This window comes from Diplotaxodon limnothrissa, linkage group LG7 (genome assembly GCF_057381915.1).
Source record: "Diplotaxodon limnothrissa isolate DT_005_m linkage group LG7, D_limnothrissa_male_GT1.1, whole genome shotgun sequence".
Lineage (NCBI taxonomy): Eukaryota > Metazoa > Chordata > Actinopteri > Cichliformes > Cichlidae > Diplotaxodon > Diplotaxodon limnothrissa.
The window spans coordinates 18,992,073-19,014,981 of record NC_140602.1 but is presented as its reverse complement, the minus strand read 5'-3'; the positions used below and the strand labels follow the sequence as shown (position 1 = coordinate 19,014,981).

The 22,909-nt window shown below is 45.3% G+C and overlaps 1 protein-coding gene across 1 annotated transcript in view; it reads left to right on the top strand.

Moving 5' to 3' along the window:
• Positions 1-22,909, top strand: part of plxnb2b (plexin b2b) — a 157,411-nt gene that overhangs the window by 9,508 nt on the left and 124,994 nt on the right. The window contains exon 2 of the mRNA XM_085359387.1: positions 22,057-22,243. The gene's annotated coding sequence lies outside the window, so the exon portion shown is untranslated. The remainder of the gene's footprint in view (positions 1-22,056; positions 22,244-22,909) is intronic.

Sequence of the window (22,909 nt, the reverse complement as noted above, 5' to 3'; positions counted from 1 at the left end):
CATGATGGTTCTTCGTCTCCCTCCTCTTTCTTGGGTTTCTGCTGCCTGAGGTATTCACTGAGCACTCGGTCAGTTGGGGCCATCTTCCTAATGTATTCTTGGATGTTCGTTGTCTCATCCTGGACTGTGGTGCTGACACTCACCAGTCCCCAGCCCCCTTCCTTCCGCTTAGCGTACAGCCTCAGGGTGCTGGATTTGGGGTGAAACCCTCCATGCATGGTAAGGAGCTTTCTTGTCTTTATGTCAGTGGCTTCTATCTCCTCCTTTGGCCAGCCTATTACCCCAGCAGGGTACCTGATCACGGGCAGGGCGTACGTGTTGATGGCCCGGATCTTGTTCTTACCATTCAGCTGACTCCTCAGGACTTGCCTGACCCTCTGCAGGTACTTGGTGGTTGCAGCTTTTCTAGCGGCCTCTTCATGGTTCCCATTCGCCTGTGGGATCCCCAAGTACTTGTAACTGTCCTCTATGTCTGCAATGTTGCCTTCTGGTAGTTCAATCCCCTCAGTTCTGACTACCTTCCCTCTCTTTGTTACCATCCGACTACACTTCTCCAGTCCGAACGACATTCCAATGTCATTGCTGTATAGCCTGGTAGTGTGGATCAGTGAATCGATGTCTCGTTCACTCTTGGCATACAGCTTGATGTCATCCATGTACAGGAGGTGGCTGACAACTGCTCCGTTCTGTAGTCGGTATCCGTAGCCAGTCTTGTTAATGATCTCACTGAGGGGGTTCAGGCCTATGCAGAACAGCAGTGGGGACAGAGCATCTCCTTGGTAGATCCCGCACTTGATGGTGACTTGTGCTATGGGCTTGGAGTTGGCCTCTAGTGTTGTACGCCACATCCCCATTGAGTTCCTGATGAAGGCTCTTAGGGTCCCATTGATCTTGTACAATTCTAGGCATTCCAGTATCCAGCTGTGGGGCATTGAGTCATAGGCCTTCTTGTAATCAATCCAGGCAGTGCACAGGTTGGTCAGTCTGGTCTTGCTGTCTCGGCTGATTGTTCTGTCTACCAGTAGCTGGTGTTTTGCGCCTCTGGTATTCTTGCCAATTCCTTTCTGTGTCCCGCTCATGTATTGACCCATGTGCCTGTTCATCTTAGCCGATATGATGCCTGACAGGAGCTTCCATGTAGTACTGAGGCAGGTTATTGGTCGGTAGTTGGAGGGGACCGGTCCCTTCTTGGGGTCCTTGGGGATCAGGACCGTCCGGCCTTCAGTTAGCCATTCCGGGTGTCTCTCGTTAACTAGCAGCTGGTTCATTTGTGCTGCCAGACGCTCGTGGAGTGCAGTCAGCTTCTTCAGCCAGTAGGCGTGAACCATGTCGGGCCCTGGTGCTGTCCAACTCTTCATACTGGAGACCTGCCACTGTGATGGTTACTGGACCCTGTTCAGGGAGGTCGCTGTGGTCAGCCCTCAGATCCTCTAGCCACTGAGCATTGCCGTTATGGGTTGCATCCTTCTCCCATATGCTCTTCCAGTATTGCTCCGTCTCCAGCCTTGGTGGTGCTGTTCTCTTATTGTTCCCTTGCCACTGAGAGTACACCTTTGCTGGTTCTGTGGAGAACAGCTGGTTTATTCTCCTGCCTTCTATCTCTCTGGTGTACCTCCTCAAGCGGCTGGCCAAGGCTGTGAGTCTTTGCTTGGCAGTTTCCAAGGCCTCAGGTATGGACAGCTTGCTGTATTTCTTAGGCACCTTATTTGTCGCACCTTTCTGCAACTCCGTTAGTTGGCTAACCTCCCTCCGTGCTACTTTGATCTTGCCCTCTAGCCTCCTTCTCCATGGAGGGTACTGCCCCTTGTCACTGTTCAACTTGTAGCCAAGCATCTCACTGATCACTGTTGCCGTATTGTAGATCAGCTTGTTAGTGTCGGTAATCGTGGTTGTAGGTATTGCCCGTAGTGCTGCGTTAACATCATCTAGCAGACCTTCTGAGGGAACTTCACGTAATCTTGGTAACCGGCTACGCGGGATCCAGGTTTCAAGCTTGGCCATGATCCTATTTTTCAGGTCAGTTCCTCTCGCACTCAACGATCCTTCTCCTATCGCACTTGGGGCTATGTACCCAATCTCGGGTGGGGGTGATGATATCTCCCCCCTGACCTGGCGTCCTGACTCCTCCTTGCCGTAGCATTTGTGTTGTACCTCGTCAATCTCTAGCTGTGAGAGCAGTCCCTTCTTTCGAATGTTGGAACACTGAGCTACTAGTTGTTTCGCCGTCATTGTGGATGTTGGGTATCGAAGAATCCATAGGTCCCTCATCCTATTCATGTAGCCCCTTCCGCCGGGGTTACTTGCATAGTAGCATTCCAACAACGCCCTGTTTTCGTCTCTTGCCCACCGATGCCTTCTTGTTCCAGTAGCCCACTTTTCGTCAGGGTGCCCTGGTTCCTCAACACCTGACGCGGACCTTGTTGATCCGGGCGACGTCCGAGCCGGCATGCCTTCATATTTATCTGTCTCGCTCATGTCTGCGGTAGGCTTGCTTAGCATAGGGGGTCTAGCCTTAGGACCCTTACTGGATACAGACGCCCCAGGCAGGAATCGAACTTGCGATCCTCTGTTCCAAAGGCGTGTAGTCTAACCACTACGCTATCCAGCTGCTAGCTCTACACATACATATATATATATATATATATAAATTTTTTTTTTTTTTTTTTGATTGTTAAATCTCAAATATGCTCACCTTAGGAAGTGCTCAAGGTCATCTTACAATACAAAATCAACACCAAGAACAATAACGAGAGATTTAAAATCAAGGAATAACATGATTGTAGAACAAGACGGCTGTAGCTGATATGCTGATGAAAACAGATGGGTTCTGAGCTGTGATTTGAACCTGTGTCAACGAATCAAGCTGATGAGGGTGAAGTGGTAATAATTTCCAATGACGAGGTACAGCACAAGGGCTCTGGCACCCGTGGTGATAATTTCCAAGCAAGTAGGAGTCAGGAGAGCAGCTGAAGCCGAGTGTAGGGCACAGGAAGGGGTATAAGGGTGAAGGACGCTTGAAAGATACGAGGGTCCCAAGTCATTGAGAGCTTTAAAAGTGAGAAGCAGAGTCTTGATCCAGATACACTTGAGTAATGGGGATGCAATGAAGCTGGATGAGAATACGTGTGACGTGGTCAGCAGACTTGGTGTGGGTGTCGACTCTGTACCGTTTGGAGCCGATTAAAGAGCTTTTTTTTGTTTTGGGAGGGAACAGAGAGAATGGTCTTACAGGAATCCAAACTGTAGGTGACCAGGGAGTGGTCCAGGAGTTGTGCTGTGTTGAGAAGAAAAAAAGTGGCTAGTTGTTTATGTCCTAGCCATAGTTGCTCAATGCTGTCACTTAGTTTTCCTTTCTGACAACACATTTAAAGTAAGGTGCATCCACTGCACACCACTCTCTCGCACAAACTAAGAGGATTGTTACATAAGCCTGCATAAAAAGTGAAGTCTAACAATTATGCAGATAACGTAATTGATTTTAATTCATAACTTTAATTAATAGCTGTGATTATTGAATTTAGGAACTGTATGTGTGTTGAATGTGTCATATTGTCACATTAAGAAAAAACATTATTACAATTATGCGCAACTGCATAATGTGTTGGCAACACCAGCTAGTGACATTAATACCAAACTAATAGATTTAATATGAAAAGTATTTGAAGGAAAAAATAAAAAAATTAATATATATATATATATATATATATATATATATATATATATATATATATATATATATATATATATATATATATATATATATATATATATATATATAAAAAACACCCAGCACGCCCCTGCGGGCGGTTTATCCTTCAAGCTCGGGTCATCTATCTATCTATCTATCTATCTATCTAGATAGATAGATAGATAGATAGATAGATAGATAATACACATTTTATTGTCTGTTTTTTCAGATCACAAGCAACTCTTGTTTGTACATTTTAGAAACATCAGTATGCAATAGTGGAATAAATTCCCAAATTTTATCCAAAGGTATGTGCACTAAAATAGTATGAGAAACCATATGCTGCCCTTATTATCTCTGGCGTCTGCTGAAAACCTGCTGGCAGATGGAAGTGGACATGGGGGTGGCAGCACTGCTGGAGGTTGGGTGTCTGTCCCTCGGTTGTCTGTTTCAGTCAAAATATGGAAAGAGGAGATGTTCCAAATACCTGTGCTTGTTAGTGTGAAGCTTGCAGGCCTTCTTTAACGCTTACTTGCCGCTGGCGGTTATGTCGTTTGAAATTACGATATAGTGCTAAACGAACAAAATAAAAAATATGATGGCGCGACCACATATCATTGTGCATCTTCCTATAAAATGTAGCATACTCACCAGAACCTTACATAAATACAGGCCATTGCATATATGTCTATACGTCTTCTGCACTGTCTAGGTCTAAATTCATAACCTTTTTCACAAAGGGCTGATGTGATGGAGGATACTGTAGGAGCAAGGTTATCTGCCTTTATTACATTTCATTTTGAAATGGTATTATGAAAATTAAATTCTTTTTTGGTCAGTATCATGTCCTTGTCTCTGTTAAATGAGGTGGGTATCTTGGCCTTTCAGCTGCCTATGATCCAAGAGGGACCTATTAAAATCTGTTCATACAGCAATTGTGAAAGTTGCTGTGAATCTCGTTAAATGCCACTGGCTCTGTTGCTTCTCATCTGTAAACTGACAGAGCGTTTTACTGTGGTAGCGGTCTCAGCAACAGCGGTAATAATGCTGCCAAAGATACTGCTGTAACCTTAGAGACTGACTTTTTTTTTTTTTTGTAGTGACCATTGGGTATTCAAATCTGTGTGTGATAGTCTGTGGTGTGATTTTTCTAAGGTAATCCTTTTTTCTTTTCTTTTTTTTTTTAAATTTTATTGATCTGCCTGGGGAAATTAGCTACCCAGTGCAGCAGCAAAGCAATTCTGTGGGGGGGGAAGATGAGTAGAATACAAGCAGCAAAACAAATAAAAAAAAAAAGAACTTTTCTTTTAAATAGTTTGGATTTTTAGAGCGCATCACCATGAGTCAGGTCTTTACCTTGGTTTTGACCTTGTCACATTGAGGCATTCTGGTGGACTAAAATCAGACCTGCAGCAGTATGCGCTCCCCCCACTGGCTCTGTATACCATCACCTCCCGTCGGTTTGGTGAATGTATACAGGAACCTCAGTTGTTCCACATTCAGCCAACCGTGACCCATACGTTGGATCAGTTTAGAAGTACCCACTGCGATCACGTTTACAATTTCCTGTTAACACCCTCATCTCTCTTAGTTCTCTTTATTAGCAGTCTCTATCTGTTCTCTTGCTCTCCATAACTTTTCTCCCCCTCCCGTCGGATCGTAGTTTTTTTCAGCTCTCTTCTTTGTCTTCTCTTCGTCGGTGTGTCTGTAGTGCACGTGGTTATTAATCCTGGTGCTTCAAACCTGCCTGGGGCTCGGAGCTGTCTTCTGAAATGCAGATCTGTGGTAGTGTCATCATAGCTCTATGTCTTGGGTGTCTTCGCTTGCCCCCCAGCCTCGCTCTCCTATTCACGCAGCCACGATGACATGCATTATTCCTCACTGACTCATCTGGGCAGCCCCAAAACTTCCCAGTTTTGCCCCCCCCCCCCCCCCCCCCCCGGAACTTATTCAGCCAAAAAAAAAAAAAAAGGATGTTGTTGGCTATTTTATGCTGGTGTCGGCATATCCCGTGAAGTGGTATCCATTTCCTGATTTGTTGTTGTGCAATATACAGTTAGTCAGACATGTGATGGTAGATGGTGAGAGCGGTAGCCACATATCCTTATAAGAATGCCTAAATATTTACCATCCCTCATAACACACTAACCTACCACTCAGCCTCCGATACGTTCAGCCCGAGCGTTTTTAAACTCAGTCCTGTGGTTACTTCCATCTGCTGTAACTACGTCTATTCCACATCCCTCCTGAGCTTATCCCACGTCAAGTCCCTCAATGAAGCTGGGTTCTTTAATTACGGTCATTAGCCAGAGTAGATCTGCTGCTGGGGTTACAGAACCTTACTACCAAGACCCTTGTCTCTTTCCTTGTTACACACTTAAACAACCTAATGCTGCTCTCTAGTGCGTTCTCCAAAAACAAGCTGCAGTCACACTGTTTACAAAAAACATTCAGCCAGATTGGCTCCCCAAATCACACAAGTCTCACCAGGAAAGATTTTTCCCCCCTTTTACTCCTGTCCTCTTTCATTTGGATATGGAGGAGCAGAGTGTAAAATTCCTGTAACAGATGGACGTGAGGTGGGGTGTAAGAGTCGCGGTCGCTTGTTTATTTGTAGACTGGTGCCGACTGCTACCGCGATCAGGCCCAAGTAGTCATTTAGCTACCGCTCTAGATCTCAGTAAGGATCGCTCTGTAGCCGTCCTTGTTTAAATCAGCAGCACACAACCGTTGACATGTCTCTCCATCTCTCTTAGCCTCAGTTTTTTTTTTTCTTATTATATTTTTACCTAGGTTCTGTTCTGTTTCATTCCCACTCCCTGTTTCTGTGAGCTGTCATCGAGCATTCCTCTGTGTCCTTTGTTTAATTAGTAGTACAGAGTTGGTAATGGAAAAAAACAAAGTCACGTACCCACAGGGTTACTATGGCTCTTTCCACCTTCAGATGTACAGAAAACAAAACATTGTGTCTCCTGAGCATGTTCAAACTATGCATCTGTTCTTCACATGAGATATAAACAAACGAGTCCTCATCGCTGAAAACCAGTGAGATTATTAAATGTGGTATAATTAAAAGTGTATTTCTTACACTCAGGATGCTTAAGCTTTGTAAAAAGATGCACCACCAAAAAACCCCCAAACATCCTACCCCTGTCCAGTCCCTCATTTTATGCCTGCTCCACAGCCTTGTGATAGAACACAGTCCTTTTGCACCTCATGTTGGCCAATTCTGATGCTGATAACAGAGCACAGCCTAAGCTAGACCCTGTATTTTAGTGTATTATTCGGAGCAGCAGACCACCCTTGGTGCTCAGACAAATAAAAATCCCATTTCCTCTCTTTCCATTGGTAGTATTAAGAGCTGAGGATTGTGCTGTTGCCTGAGTGCCAATGAAAAAGCCACTCAGTGTGTGAGCAGTTAAAGCCCTCTCGGCACAGCAAGGATTGAGGCCTTCCTTCTGTATGCATCACCCCAGCCAGCTTGATCGATTCACTGTTTGCTCTGTCTTGTCTAAGTGCGAGCTCACACTGCCCACTCTGCCCACGGAAAATAATTCGGTCTTTGACCAGGGCTGCCTTCCTCCCCCTAGGCTTGCCCAGCACACACGCATCCGCACACATGCACAAATGTATACATGTATAGTGAGTCCACACACAGTCTGTCTTTCAGCCTCGGGGAGCCGGGCAGGCCAAGCATGGATCCATGAATTCCTCATAACACAATCTGTTGGCTGATCAATAATTCAATTCTATCTGTGAGCAAGCATGTCTGGATCCAATCTCACCTGCACCTCCCTTGGCCTTCCCTTAACAAGGTGGGTGCCGTGTCCTTGAGCTGGGCTCGGCTTATGTCTGTGTGGTTCCGTGTGCTCCTGTGTGTGCTGATTAGCTGGGCAGGCTTTCGTTAGTTCTCAGGCAGCGGTTGTTCTAGTTCATCGTTGTGTATCCGCTTCCTCTGTGCATGGGCGCACACGCGCGAGAGCCCTTGGCCATAGTGCATTACAGACCGTTCATTATTTCAACGTCGCTTGTGTCTTTGTGTGTCAATGTGAAACTGCCCAACTGTTAGCAAAGCTGATGTGTTTGTATGTGTGTGTGTGTGTGTGTGTGTGTTTGTCTGAGCTTATGCATGATCTGTCTTTCTCTCCAGGCGGCTAGACAAATCAAAGACATGGATCTCATTAAAAGGTATAGAGCCCGCGGAGAGGTCAGCGGCTAAGTTCTCTGATTAGTTGGATCCAGCGGGCTGCCTGGGTGTTGTGTTTGGCAGCAGGGGAGTCGGGAGGGGGGGACCCTCTCATTGACATGCCTCTCATCCTTCTCCAAGCCCACACCTGGCAGGTGCTGTGCTCAACAGTTTCTCAATGCAGGCCTCAGGGTCAAGGGCAATCCACAAGGGCACGGATTTACCCCCGGCTCCCATCGCCTGGCCCTCGCTATCTTGCCTACTTTCCATCATGGCCTGATGGGTTGCCTAATTCCAGTTCTGTTTTTATCCTTCTTTGAGTGTTTTATCAAAGGCCACATTGAGTTTCCATCCCAGTGACGACCTCTCTCGCTTCATATCAGGCTGCACCAATAGCCCGACGAGCAGCTTTCTGGGTCGTTAGTAACTCGTTCCAGGGCCCCGTCTCCTATCAAAGCCAGCGACCATGAACTAGGGATGACTTTGAGCCAAGGGCAAAGTGTGCACATGTGTGTAGCTTTGAGTTAGAGGGACGGGACGGGATGTGTCTGAAGGTTGCCTGATTTTTAGACACTTTCTTCCCTCGCTCTGAATGGCCTCTCTCTTTACTCTTACTGTCTCGTCCCCTGTGTGCCTCTCAGTTTAATGTGCTTCCAGATAAAACAACAGCAGCAAACTTCCTCTTTGTTTCTGGCGCTCCTTCTCTTCCTGATAACCACGCTATCTAAAAGTAGGCCCTGGCAGCACTCTGTCTATTCACTTCACCCCACTCTACCCCCCTCACCTCACCTACCTCTCTCCCACTGTATTGTATGTAATCAGTAGATGGGGTGGTGTTTTTCTTTCTTTCTTCTGTCTCTCTTTCTTTTTCTTCCCCTTCTCTTTTCTGGTCTGCCAAAGGAGGGAGTGCGTGCAATTGCGGATGAAGGGGACCAGTGCGTATCTGCTGACTGTCACTTCCATTAAGTGTGCTGTCCTCAACTGCCTCCCCTATTTGCCCAGTACCAGCTCTAAGTAAGCCCCTATTGTTCAGTGTCCAACCTTTGTAATCCACAAGCCCTTCAATCCTAAACTTTTCCTACACAAGGATTTAGTAAGGATTTGGAGCATTTTTTTTTAAAGTTTTTTTTTATTTTATATATATAAATAACATCACAGTCGTCCACACACTGTCTCTTTTCCCATTCTCTCGCTCTCTGTCTCTCAGGGTCAATATGTTAATAAAACTTGACATTTATTGGAGAAAACAAATAAAAGGCCTCGGTTAGGGGATTGTGTCGTATAAAAACTGCACTCCCGTTTTTGTGTTTGTGTTTACATATCAATGAAGTTCCCCAATCCCCGGACAACGGCGCACTGTCAAAAAAACAAAAAAAATCAGGGCCTCGAAGGAACTTGGGTTTAGCGCCGTGCAAGTGCCTCCTCTAAAGGGCAGTGCCACGCCTCTGGTTGTCATTGTCTGTTTACCAGAATAATCAGTGTTTTAATTAGGAAAACTCAGTTCAGAATATCAATTATAGTTTTCCTTTATCTGCAGTCATGTCACACCAAGCAACAATTATGACTGATTGTGAGCTTCTATTGTGTTTGGCTGAGGATAATTACTTACTTTTTGCTTATAAATCATGTTTTTTAATAAATATCTTCCAGTCCTCGGCTCTGCTCTCATTTGCAATTTCTTGTACTATTTAATACTAATGAGTGTTTTTATGCTTTTTCCTTCCCTTAAAGCACAAGTTTGGGAGAGTCAGCGAGTCTGTCTTGAGTGCGTTCTATTTTAGCGAGAAGGCAGCGTGCTTGTGTTCAGAGCCTCGGGGTCCTGCTAGCGTTTTCTCTCAGTTTCGTCCTCGTACAGACATGCTCCTCGCTCTGGTATGACAAACATCTCCAAGATGCTCTCTCAAGCTCTAGCTGAGCCTTGATCGAACACAGTCACCACCCCTCGTGCATGTATTTATACGTCATTCGGTCACACTTTCCTTACACAATCACATTCAAACTGCCCTGCTTGCTTTCTGTTTAGCTTTCTCTAGCTGTTAAAACACCTTCACACAAACATTCTCTCGGCTGTCCTGTGAGTCTGAGAATGCCAGGCTCCGGGGTTCCTCTTCATCTCTGTCCGAGGTAATGGTTGCGACCCTCTTGCCTGTTTTTGCGGTCTGATGGAGTGTGCACTCTTCTCCGGAGGGATGCCGTCGGCCCGCAGTCACACCGTCATCACTGTTTGCCTTCCGTAGCAGGCAATGGAGCTTCTCCCCGTCTCTTCTCTTTTCTGTTTTGTCTGTTATTTCTTTCCTATCTGACTGAAACAATTTGTGCGTTTTCAGTTCTTCCCCATGTTTGGAAGCAGTTTGTCACACTTTATTGTCTCTGAGACACAACTAGGGTATGGTTCTTTTCCAGTTACTGCAGAGTGGTTTGAATTTGCCAGTTGGCCCCGTCCAGAGTGGGTAAAGGGTGCAGTGGAACCAATTATAGCAATGGGTTTTGCGCGCAGTAAGTGTAGCATGGTTGTAGTGGGTGTGATGGGTTTTTAATGGGAGTGAACCTCAGTCACAGATGTAAAGGCTTGTTGTTTTTTGTGATTGCAATGGTCAGTGTGTAATAGGTATATACCGCCAGAGCACAGTCTACTTGAATCTGTGACTGATTGTTGAAATCAAGCAACACTCTAAGCCAGATGGTTTCTCACCAGTGATTTTAAATCACTTGTTTGTTCCGCTGATTTATAATTGAAATGCGAACATTATTGGCAAGAATTTTGCAAAAAAAAAAAAAAAAACAGAATGAAAGGTCTGTGCTGTTGGGGTTAAGTGCCTGTTCCTCCATCTGTTAGTAACACTGCTCTCAAGCTTTGTGTGGTAGTTATATCTGAGCACTGAGTGGAAAAAGAGAATTAAATAACCTGCGTTTTTATTTTCCTCACTCATAATTGATGTGCTAATTGTGTACTTATTGTCAGTGGGGGTTGTAAGCAAAAAAAAAAAGTCATTGTTAGGATGTTATCTTTTGAGTAATGAAAGTGTCCCTTCTCCAGAGCCTGTGTCTATGTGTTTCTTGCTAGGGGCTGTATGGTAAATGATATGGCTAGGGCCATTAGAGAGATCGTTGTCTGTTCATACTGCTGGCTCCCCCTGATAACTAAAGAGTTTTCTGCTTATTAACCGTACTGTCACATGCTTCTTTGTAAGGATGCATATTAGTCTTAATGCATTCTGGGACATTAAAATTCTTGCCTGCAGAAAACGTTGAACCACAAGAGGCTTGATCGGCTAAGAAATGAATGCGAGAATGCCAGTTCAGTAGTTTTTGCTTAGCTCAGTGTAGACTATCGAAGAAGTGATTTGTATTCGTGCTGCCTTGTGGTCCCCTTACTTCGTTTGCACTAGCCAATCTGGACAGAGGGTTGTTATCAGCAGGCCTGAATGAAACAGCTGCCTTGCACTCCTCACCACGGCTCTGTTCAAGTCCTTCTACGCCTTTGAAAATGTCAGGTTCTGCCCGTTGTGTCAGACACACTGCTTGCTAATGGCTCCTGGCTCTGATCCAACCTTATCCCACATTCTGAACCTGGCTTTGGTTGCATCAGTCCCCTCACACAACTAGGAGACTTACCTGGATCATGACAGCCTCTGCTGGGGGAAAAGGCTTTCCACAGTGGTTGAGGCATTCAGAGAATAAGCCCAAACTCATGGATGGATCTGAGAGGGGATGGCTAACACCTGCCACTGCTAACACGCTAATATTTAGCGATGACAGGGATGGGGGGATGTTCAGCAATGCCCTACGAGTAAGCCACAACGGATTTTTAACTTCACAAACCTGCCTAGTCACACTGAAATGGTTTTTCCTACTGTTTTGTCTCTGCCCTCTCCCTGCCCTTGACTCTGTGAGCTATTGTTGAAATCAAGTGCACGTACGGGCTTGTCAGCTCCGTGTGCCTGCTAGCAGTTAGCCCAAGTAGATCACCCTTATCTGTGATGTCACTTGCTTCCTCCCCTGTCCATGCATGTCTGAGCCAGGTCATAAGCCACCTCTACCCCCTCCCTAAACCTGTCTGTTTGGTTGTAATGCAGCCTAAGCCTTGTGTTGAGAAGGGCATTAACCTATATTTTTGGGCATGGGCGCTTTGTCATCCAGACTTGCGAATGGCTGCTCCAGATGGGTGATTAGTCACTTGTGTGTGTGTGTGTGTGTGTGTGTGTGTGTGTGTGTTGAGCATGCAGAAGAATCGCTGATGTGTGTATGTGACCTAAGATAGGTTTGATTACAAGGGGATGAGACCGACAGCCTAAATGAAGATGAAACGCAGGTGCTTGCATCGCTTCATGTCATGCGCTTCTGTATGTGTACTCGTGCACTGTGTGTTTATCATCTAATGGCTCCACCCTAGCCCAATACAACCTCCCTCCTCCGCTCTCGTCCCCTCTCCTCCCCAAGCGCACATCCCCAGTGCAATCTCATCACTACCTCTGACTCGGCTAGCCAGGCTTCCATCAGCAGTTTGGAGTGCAGCTCTTATGCCTGTAGGCTGCTGTAATGATAGCTTTTGCAAGGAAAAAAATAAATAAAATAAGCCCAGCTGCTTGCTCACAAAGTATGAGAATGAAAAGTGGAGAGGAGGAAGAGGAGGAGGAGAAGGATGAAAGCGTCACCAGCCTTCTATTGTACAGCTGCAGTCTCATACAACTCATAGAGCAGACCTAACAAAAGCAAGAACACGTGCACTATGAAAGATTAATTGGTTGCTGTTAGCTCTCTCATCATCACCTGCAGCAGAAAAGGTAGGGAATACAGAAAAAATGTCTTGCCTGGTGCCGGAGAAGGTAATAAGGCACGGGGGGGCTTTTTCTCTTTCTGGCCGCTGCCTGACAAAAAAGGGGAGAAAAAAAAGTTTCCGAAGTCGAACATGCCAAAATTGGAAATTGAAGCTAAGGTTGCTTTGCGTTCACCTGGTGTAGTTAGCTGGATGACAGTCTCATGAGCTGGAAATGATTACAGGGTAGACACATTTAACAGCCTATTTAGATATTGTGCACGTGCGCATGAATGCTTGTATAAGTGTGCTTACAAGTGTGCAAATGTGTTACATTGTAGGTGTGTGGTACACCACTGTCCAGACACATCTGCCTGGCTTTAATTAGTTTTGGCTGGCACAGGGACCAACCAGTCTCTGTGGTGTTTAATAACAGCCCAGACAGTAGGCATTTATCAAGGTCTTAATACAGCTGAAGGATCATTTGGCCAAATAACTTTAAAGTGATTATATTCTTTTTATTTTCTGAAGCTGCTTGCAGAGAAGTTCCTGTTTTGTTTTTTCTTCCCTGCATGCCAGGGTTTGTTGAAACAGAAATTGTCTCTGCTGTGCATATTTTGGATCTCTTTCGGTCTTCATCTATTTTCCTCTCTTCTAAATTGTTTTTCTTTTCTGGTTGGTCACTGTATTAATATGTTATGTCTCTGACCCACATTTCCAGGCCTTTCAGTTCTTTCAGGCTTCTTCCTCTTCCTCACTCCTCCTGCTTTTTTGATCAGAGCCATTGCAGTAAAAAAAAAAAAAAAAGTCTCCCAACTCAAAGAAAAACAAGAGATTGTGTTTCACTGTCTCCTCAGTCAGAATGTGTAAGTGGTGTTTGGGAGCAAACAGAACATTTCTTTGCTATTTTCTCCGACTATTGAATACAGTGGGTTCTAATCAGGACTGGAGACTTTTGCCGATGAATCAATAAGAACCGACAGACACCCTTTCTTCCCTTAATGCATTTTTCTTTACACCCCTCTCCAGCCCTTCAATTTTGTGAATGTTACCTGATGTGACACTGTTTTCCTACTCACACGCACACAGTAGCGTCTGGAGAGACAGAAACTTAACGGAGCAGAGCCGAGGCACATGCAGGTGCAGCTTCTCCTCCCTCCTGAGGGATAGCTGTCAAGGTCTCTTCATCCCAGCACTTTTTTTAATGTCATTCCCACAGTGGCCTTAGTATGTCTTACTTGGGTCAAGATAAGCACTCTTACAGGACAGGGTGGTCCCAAGAGGCATAGCGCCCACAGGGGGCATCCCTGCAGCTGTTGCTCCAGCTGTTGCTCTTCATCAGTTTGCATCTTCTATGTGTTGGAAATGTATGTATATTGTTTTTGTTATTATCTCTGACTTACTACAAGGGCAAGTTCCCCATAAGGGATAATAAAGATTTCTACTATTACTGTAATATATTGCATGCCAGAAGGTGCCTGCAAAAAAATATGGTGACGAATTCAAAAGCAGAGGGAGCAGCAGCTAACGTTGCCCCGGAGCTCCACTTGCAAGTTGAGTGAATGCAAATGGAGGGATTTTGTTTTGTTTTGTTTTTTTTAAGTAAAGCAAAGACTTTTATAGCTGTAATAGTTTGCATTCCTACCACAATTCTGCATAGTCTGATATTGCCTCATTCAGCACCGCACCAACTTCCTTTTTGGGCGGGATTGGCTGTCTGATTCCTTGCTCTGTCGGCTCACTGAGGGAGATTGCTTTGATTTTGGGGCAGACTTGACCAGATTAAATAGAGTCGGTCCAGACCGCGTGGACGGATGGCTGCCGGCCATGTTCTCATTTGTGTTTCTCATTGTGGCTTGCATTTCCCCTCCATTTTTTTTTGTTCTCTCCCTTTCCCTTTGTTCGCCTTGTGCTTCTGCTCAGTATCTGGCCAACGATTGATAAGACCCAATCCCTGACAATGCTTGGCACGCGACGCAGGATCGGTGGCAGCGGCGCTCATGCATTGTGGCGAGCATGTGTCTGTTTGGGCTTTAGGAAGGAGATGGGATGCGTCTCACGTCATTGTTTATCTACCTTTCCACTTCCAGATGGCACTCAGCAGAAAGAATGTGGTTCTTGACACACACCCTCTTTCCATGCCTCTCTCGTTCTCGTTGCTCGGTTCCGTCCTCCATCTCTCCCGTGGCTCACTCTGTTGTTTTGGAGTTGGTTTCAGGTCCAGAACACGCAGCGTGAGGCGATGGGAGGAGGCGGTCAGAGAGACAGGAAGGCAGACAGGAACTTGAGAGGAAGCCATAGAAAGTCAGGTGGTAGTCTAAGTACGTGTTAAGACTTGGTGTGAGAGCATATGTGCTAGTAATTATACCTCTGAGACTGCGGCACTTGATGAGTATTTGTGAATCTGAATCCCAATAAAAAAAAGTGATTCAGTATGACAACATATTTGAAAAACATTTGACTTTTTTTTTTTTTTTTTTCCCCCTGCGAGTCATTGAATCATAAAAAAAATCGAGTCTCGGGCAACCACTGAGTCGGCTAGCCCCAGTCCTCTTGGTTGTCTGGATTGATGGACGGTCAATTCTAGCAGCGGGGGATAATCACAGCGTGTCAGCCTCCACCGATCCAAACTCTTATCTCTGTCTGCCCACTGCCAACATGCCGCAAATGACCACAGGGACACACATTTTCTCTTTATTGTTCCAAAAACCCCAAGGGAGAGAATGTGTTTTTACCTACTGAATGCAGCCTTTGCAGCCCTGTGCGACTGTATCCTCCACTGGTTGAACACATTCACCTGGAGTGCACCTTTGCCACATGGGCATTTGCCTCCCAGTTTTGGAAGTGAATGCACTTATCTCAAGGCAGTGCTGTCAGAAGTTTCTTTTTTCTTTTTCTTTCATTTTTACCTGCTGACTTTTCAGAGGAATTATGCACTGTCTGAAGTGGCTGACGATAAGCCTTTTCGTTTTCCGGTCTGAATCTTCCATTGTAACACGTCAGTAGTATCAGTTTGAGCTCTGGCATTGTCCCACGGCACTATAAGGCACTTTTTAAAAATCTTTTAAAGTCCCACTGCCTTCACCATCAAGCATGATCAAATAAGATTATCTCTCCTGAGTGTTTATCACAACAATGGACTTGAACGAAAGTCCTTTTTCTCGCATCCGCCCTGCCGCCCGAAGGTCTTTTGAGGGGTTATTTTTCCCCAAGCGAGCGGTGCTAATTGTGGCCTAATGGCAAGCTGTTATAGCTTAGAGTGGTAAAAAGCAGTCAGTTGGTGAGGCTTGCTCCCTTTCCTGTGCAGGCTGATTACGCTGTCTAGTTAATGCACCCTCCTTAGATACAAATGGAGGGTGGTTATTGCATCAGGAGAGACAGTCAGCCTGTCAAAATCGCCCTCTCTAACAGACAAGAGAGGAGATAAAGAGAGATGGAAAGGAGTGAGAGAGAAAATATTCTGGAGAGCCAATTTCACTGAGGGGATAGAAGCGTGGTAGTGCAATTATGAAATATAGCTTTCTGTTTCAATAATGACCTTTTTCTCTGCAGGCTATATATAGACCAGTGTAAATGATTTAGAGAGTGATCTACACTGTCCTATACGTGATGACCTATGGATCCCTGAGAGAGTTCAGACAGTTTCTGGTGGTGAAAGGTTCAGTCTTGCTGGTACTAAGTTGAGCGAAAAATTGAAGCAAGAAGGCAGTCAAAGGCTATAGACACGCCTTCTTTTAGTTGTTGCCCTTGTGTTGCCGTTAGTCACTTCCAGTTTCCTGCACTTGGTATGTATGTGTGGGAGTTAACGCCTGCGTATTTCTGGAATTCCACAGAAAGAAACAGTGTCGCTGTCATGTGGGTTGTTTTTCTTTTTTTGCCATAATTAATCACCAGGGCATCATATGATTGTTTCAGCCCAAGTTTCATTTGAAAAAAAAACAAAACAAAAACGGTGTCTCTTAGGACAACTTCTGTTTCAAGTCACAAATAAAAGCCCAGTGAAACAAGGCCTCAGCGCTGCTGCCAGTTGTGCAAAACACCCACACTGGCTGCTTTGCTGCGTGCTGTGCATCTGTCTGGATAGATACTCAGAGGTGTTACAAACCAGCTACTCCAACAGTAGCTATGTCAAAGTTGGGGGAGAAAAATGGGGTCACGAACTGATCTGGCTGAGGTGGATTGGTAAGGGACTGTGTACCAGAAAACAGATGCTTCTGTAAAAACACTAAGCTGTTTATGCTTAATCAATCGGAGCTATTGCAGTGAATAGAAAAACACTGAATAGGAACAAGTTTGTGTAACTATAAGCACATTAAAGATTATTTGTCTTAAACTCTGCTTTGTACCAACCAGAAGTACACTCCTGAAAAGCCTTCCTACATGACATTTACACAAAAATTAACTCTTGGGTTCAATTATAGACCAAGAAAAAATCCATTTAGGCTTGGAACAAATTGTCTGTAGATTATATTTGATTATTAATCAATTTATTCCTTACGTATTCTAATGCATTTTCTGGTGATAAGCCTTTTAACTCCTTATTTTGAAACCTATGATAACATGTTAATGGTCAGGATGAATTCTGGTGTCCCATTGCATGATAACGCTTCTTCTTTTTCTTTTTTTTAAATGACCATCAGCCCGGCGCCGGTTCCATTTTACAAGCGCTCTTTAAATCACTGTAACTCCATTACTGTTTCTGCTAGAGACAAAATCCAAATGGTTTCGCAAAGAAGAGAAGAAGAGCTTTAAAGGGACATTCTGCGTTTCACGGTAGCACAAAGGCTTCACAAGGCACTGCTGACTGAACTCAGAAAACAAAAAATCAGCTCCGCCTAGATGTTACCATGTGCGCTTCACATTACCATAACTCCTCAACCATTTTCGGGTAGAGAGAACATTCAAATAGTTCCTGAAAGATGAGAATTATTTTGCAATTTTAACTGCCAAAGTTACAAAGTAATTCCTGGCAGCCTGCAAGATACTTGGGTGATAAAGGTACAAAGTGCCTATCTGAAGGTCATGTACCACAGTACACTGCCAGATGTACTTTAGTATGAATATCCTTTTGCCAGCCACTTTATTGAGTACACTTGTTCAAATGCTTGTTAATGGAAACATCTAAAAAATCATATGGCAGCAACTTGGCATATAGACATGGTCAAGACAACCTGCTGAAGCTCAGACTGAGCATCGGAATAGGGTTGGCATGGTTGTTGGTGCCAGATGGGCTGATCTGAGCACATCAGAAACTGCTGATATACTGGGATTTTCCCACACAACCATTTCGATGGTTTACATGAAATGGTCCAAAAAGGGAAAATATCCAGTGAGCAGTAGTTCTCATGGCAAAAAAGCTTCATTGAGGCCAGAGGTCAAGGGAAAATGGGCAGACTGTTTTGAACTGATAGGTAACAACCAAAGTATGCATAAGAGTATCTCTGTATGCTCAACATGTTGAACCTTGAAGCGTTAGGGCTACAGCAGCAGAAGAGCACATCGGGTGACAACAGGAAACTGAGACTATAGTTTGTACGGGTTTATCAAAACCGGGCAATAGAATGTTAGCCGGTCTGATGAGTATGCACTTCTATGTGACACTCGGATGGGAGATTCAGAAACTGACATAAACAACATAAAAGCGTAGATCCGTCCTGCCTTGTATGTGTACCTTTAGGGCCCCTAGGAACAACTGAGGTTTGCTTAAATGCCACAGCATGATTGAGTATAATTGTTGATGATGTTCAATCCTTTATGACAACAGTGTACCAGCAGGATAACATGCCATGGTACAAAGCTCAAATCATATCAACTTTCTGTTTTTGAACATGACATTGAGTTCTTGTAGTCCAATGTCCTCATCATTCATCAAATCTCAATCCAGTACAGCACTTTTGGGATGTGCTGGAGCCGAGGATGAATGTACGGCTGACACATCCACAGCAGCTCCACGATGCTGTTGTGTAAAAATGGAAATCTGAAAGGAATGTTTCCAGGACCTTGTTGAACCCATGCCACAAAGACTTGAGGCAGTTATAGAGTATACTTAATATTTACATAAAAACAAAGTTTGGATTTACACAGTTTGATTTATACGCACTCATATGTACCACAGCACTATACCATGAGTTATAGTGCATATTATAATGATTTCACGCTAAAACGTGGCTGGATGCAGCACCAGCAGACAGCATCATAACACAGCTACTGATGCTTCACATTGGGGCATGAGCAGTGAATCACCTCTGGACTGAGCCCTGTGAAGTGACTAAAGATCTGCCAATACAGGGAGGATCGAGGCTAGGACAAAGAAGACGCAACTCTGTGGCTACCACACAGCTGCATCTGATCAATACCTTGTTGGGAGGTTGTAAAGGAAGTAATGAGGTAGTGCATAAGCTGTCAGTCAGTATGTTTTTGTTAGGTTCTTATGAGGGTCTGATGTGAGTAAGCACCTAATAACTAGGCAGGCTGGTTGAATGTAGAGCACCTTTGACATCTTCTAACATCTGGCTGTCTTCCAGTAATCTCTTTTCATTTTTCCCACCTCATTGAGAACTAGGCAAGCAATGCTATCGCTGGACCATTTACTGAGTATGATCCAACATCTGTCTTGCTCATGTCTCTTGTTTTGGCATTAAACCCCCCCCCCCCCCCCCCCCCCCCCTTCCCTTGTCTCGTCTCCGTCTTTCACCCCCTCTGGTAGCCGTCACAGCCGCTGAACGATTTACTCTCACTGGGAGGCTCCTCCGAGTCACTGTGGCAGTGTCAGATGAGGCTCCTATTTAAGCTCATTAAATGTTTCCAAGAGAATAGGAAATCAATGGTGCATGCCGTTGCGCGAGAACTTTTCTCTTAATTTAATTTCCCCTCCCCCTTATCTGTTTGCACATCTCTCTCTCCTTCTTTTTCTCCTATCATTCACGCTTGTTCTTTCCAACTTGTCGTTCTCCTTTAAGCCGTGGATGTGGAGGTGGGCGAGGTGGGGAGGAGGGAAGGCAGAAACGGTTGCCTTCAGAAACTATTTCGGACTTGTATCTGTGACAGGCACCGTGGTGTGAAGCTGTCCAGACTTTTCAGTGTTGTTTAGCGCGCTCGCCGCACAAAGCACAATCAGCCGGAAAGTTTTGCGCACAGTGACCCGACCTGGGGTTTTTAAGCTTTGCTTTCAGGCCGTGCTGTTAAGGGAACAGGTTGCAACCAACCAGAGCAGAATGTTGCATTGAAAACATGTGGCGCGGTGACGTGTGGCTCGAGATGACCCCCGCCCCTCCCGGTTTAAAAATCCTCCCACCTCACGCTTGCCTCCCTCCTATTTTGAGTTTTATTCGTCATCTCATCTATTTTGTCCATCTGTTTAGTTTGCTTGTAACAAGTTTTTCTTCAATTTAGGCAGGCAAATTAATGTGTGTGTGCACGCTTGTAAATCCTTGTGAGTACATGTCTGGCAGGGCTTTGTGCCGTTTGAAACTATGCCTGCGGGCTGGGCCCACACCTTCTCTGGATCTCCTGTAATTGCTCTTTTGGGGCCTTGTCTCTGGCTCTGAGCCCGTCTCCATCACTCTCTCTCTCTTTCTCCCTTGCTCTTTGGCCTTCTTCCTTTTTTTTCCTTTTTTTTTTTTTGCCCTCAGTTCCACTTTTCTCCCCCTGCATGGCTCATTATGGCTGATCCCCACCTGCCCAATCTGGGAATTGTCTGTCTGCCTGCACGCACAACACACACAAACACACACACACAGCAACTCAGCAGTTTTTAGAGCTGCCTGTCGCTTCGTTGGTTTGTGTACTATCTGCTATAAAACAGCTTTGCTAATACTGTTTGGCCAAGAAGTGGAAACAATAGTGCTGTCACATTTTTTTCTCCTCTTCTCTTGGTGAAAACAGACAGTTTCTCGTCTTTGCTGTGGCTGTCAGAGCACCATTTTTCATAAAGCCCTGGCCCTTCAACCTTAGCGTCTGCTTTTGTATACCGTAGCCTCAACCACATGCTCCTAACCACAGGCCTCCTCCATTTCCATTTCAGCCCTCCCTTCAGCCTGTCACCCAGCAGCCCCTCCATGCCTGTTCCCAGGCTAGGGGGCTTACTTTGAAGGATAATAGATGTGGCCAGTTGCAGCTGCTCAGCAGCAGGGCACTATCATAGGAGTTATCTAAGGGCCTGAGAGTGGTTGGTGATGAATGGCTGGGAGCTCTGTGTCTCAAACAATCAATAAGCCACTAGCACCCAGATGAGCTAGATGCCCCTTCACTCTCCGCTTCCCCCTCTATCTACGCATATATCTCCTGCTCGTAATCTCCCACTATGTTTTGTGAACTTTTCCCTCCAATTCATGGCTTGAATTGGGCCATTGATCTTTTATCCTTGGCTTGTTTTAAATAAAGGGCCAGTATCTTCTCTCCACCCAAGCATGCAAGCTCTCCGACAGCAGTTATTGCTACACAAGCGGCAAAGCTCACAAACATTACTTTAGACTGATCGAAGGCCCGTAATCTGAGAGGGAAAACAGAGAAAATGAAGGGGAGCGTGTATGAAGCTGCTGTCCCTCCCCCACCCAATCTGTAGCACTGCTGTGGTTTTCATTGCAAGGCTGATGCAAACAGAGGTCCCATGTGGATGTACACATTTGTAATGCAGGCAAACACAAACACACCCGCATACACCAAACAGTCTTTCTGTCAGGGCTCATTGAGCACAACCTGTCCCAAAGCACCTCAGAAAGCCTCATCCACCCTCTCTGAATTGTCTCAGTGTTGTGCGCACACTTATGCGATGCCTCTTCAGACAACCAAAGTGTGTAAATTTTTATTTCCACTGCAGAACAACAGGTGTGTCATAGTTACTGTCTGTGTTAGTTTTTGATCTTCTTTTCCCCCCCCACATTGCCGGTGAGAGATTTCCAATGAAAAGAGACAACTGGAAATCTCTCTTTCTCTTTGTCTTTCTTTTTTCTCACCTCCGGGTAGTCTGTCTGTATCCTCTTTCTTCTTCTAACACTACGCTCTCCTTCTCTCCTCGAACTCCAATCCTACCTCTTATTTGTTGTTGTCTCTGTCACAAAGAGCAGATTCTCAACTTGGTAATTGCATGTCTGTTCGCCACCACACCTGTTGCTGTCAAGTCAGTAGTGTGGGAAAGAGGGGGAGAGCTGCACCCTCTGGCCTCTATAGCCCTGACTCTCTACCCCACCATCACCACCTTTGTTGCAGGTGTAAGCCCACAGGGACACGGGAGTGTGATTCGGCCAATGTGTACACGTGTGGTATGGTGTGCTCTGATTGTGTTTATCTGTAACCTTGAGCGTCACCTCTTGGTGTGCGTGTTTGTGCAAATGCATGTGTGTATCTCCTCAAACCTGGCCCCTGCTGACAGTTTACTCTCTCACCTGCTAATCCTCTCCACCTCCTCTCCTCTCTCCCTTTATCCAGAGCCCAGGCCCTTAATGAAGCTGGGGGTCAGCGGTGGTGTGCGGCTAATTGGCCAAGTTTGCCCAGGGCTCCGGCAGCCTGTGATTGAAGTGTCCAGCAAGCACCGACTGTGCAGTCACTGCTGCACCCTACTCTGTTTCACTTCAACAGCCAAGACAGTCGTTGCACCCCTGTCGGCCTCTCCCTAGTGAGTAGCACCCGAGGTCATTTTATTTTCTCACTGCACAATACTCCTTTCCAGTCTCCTACGATCTTGTGCTAATTTTGTGCAAAGAAGATTTCTTTACCTATTTTATGGATCACCAGGTCTGCAATGTTAGAACTTCTACTGTGGAATGTTTAGATAAAGATTGAAGTTTCTGTCTCTGTGTCCTATGCCTCTGTATTTTTTAAAAAGATTATTATTATTATTACTAGACTTTCATTCCCACACTTTATCCCAGCATTTTCTTGGCTTGCGTGACCCTCACACTCTGTCCTCATTTGCCACAGTGGGATTTAGGCAATTACCACGGTCCCCCATTGGCTAGCAGCCTGAAGAAAGAAAAAAGAAAAAACAATCCTCCAGGCCCAGCTCTGGCCAAGCTTTAGCTCAGTGTTCTGAGTGAACAGGAGGGGATGAAGTAATGGAATGGAGGTATTTCTAATTAGTTGAACCTCCTACTTCTCTTCGTTAAGGCCTTCCTGACTCCCGGTTGTTTGGCTGTCAATAGCAGAGGTAGAATAGCAGAGGTAGGAAGTGGTAGTGAGGTCAATGGTAAAGTCTGAGCAGACAGGAGGTACAGGACACAGAGAAGGCACTAAGGCAACGACTCTGCTACCCAGCAGGCAATTGTCCATCTCACCTGGGAGA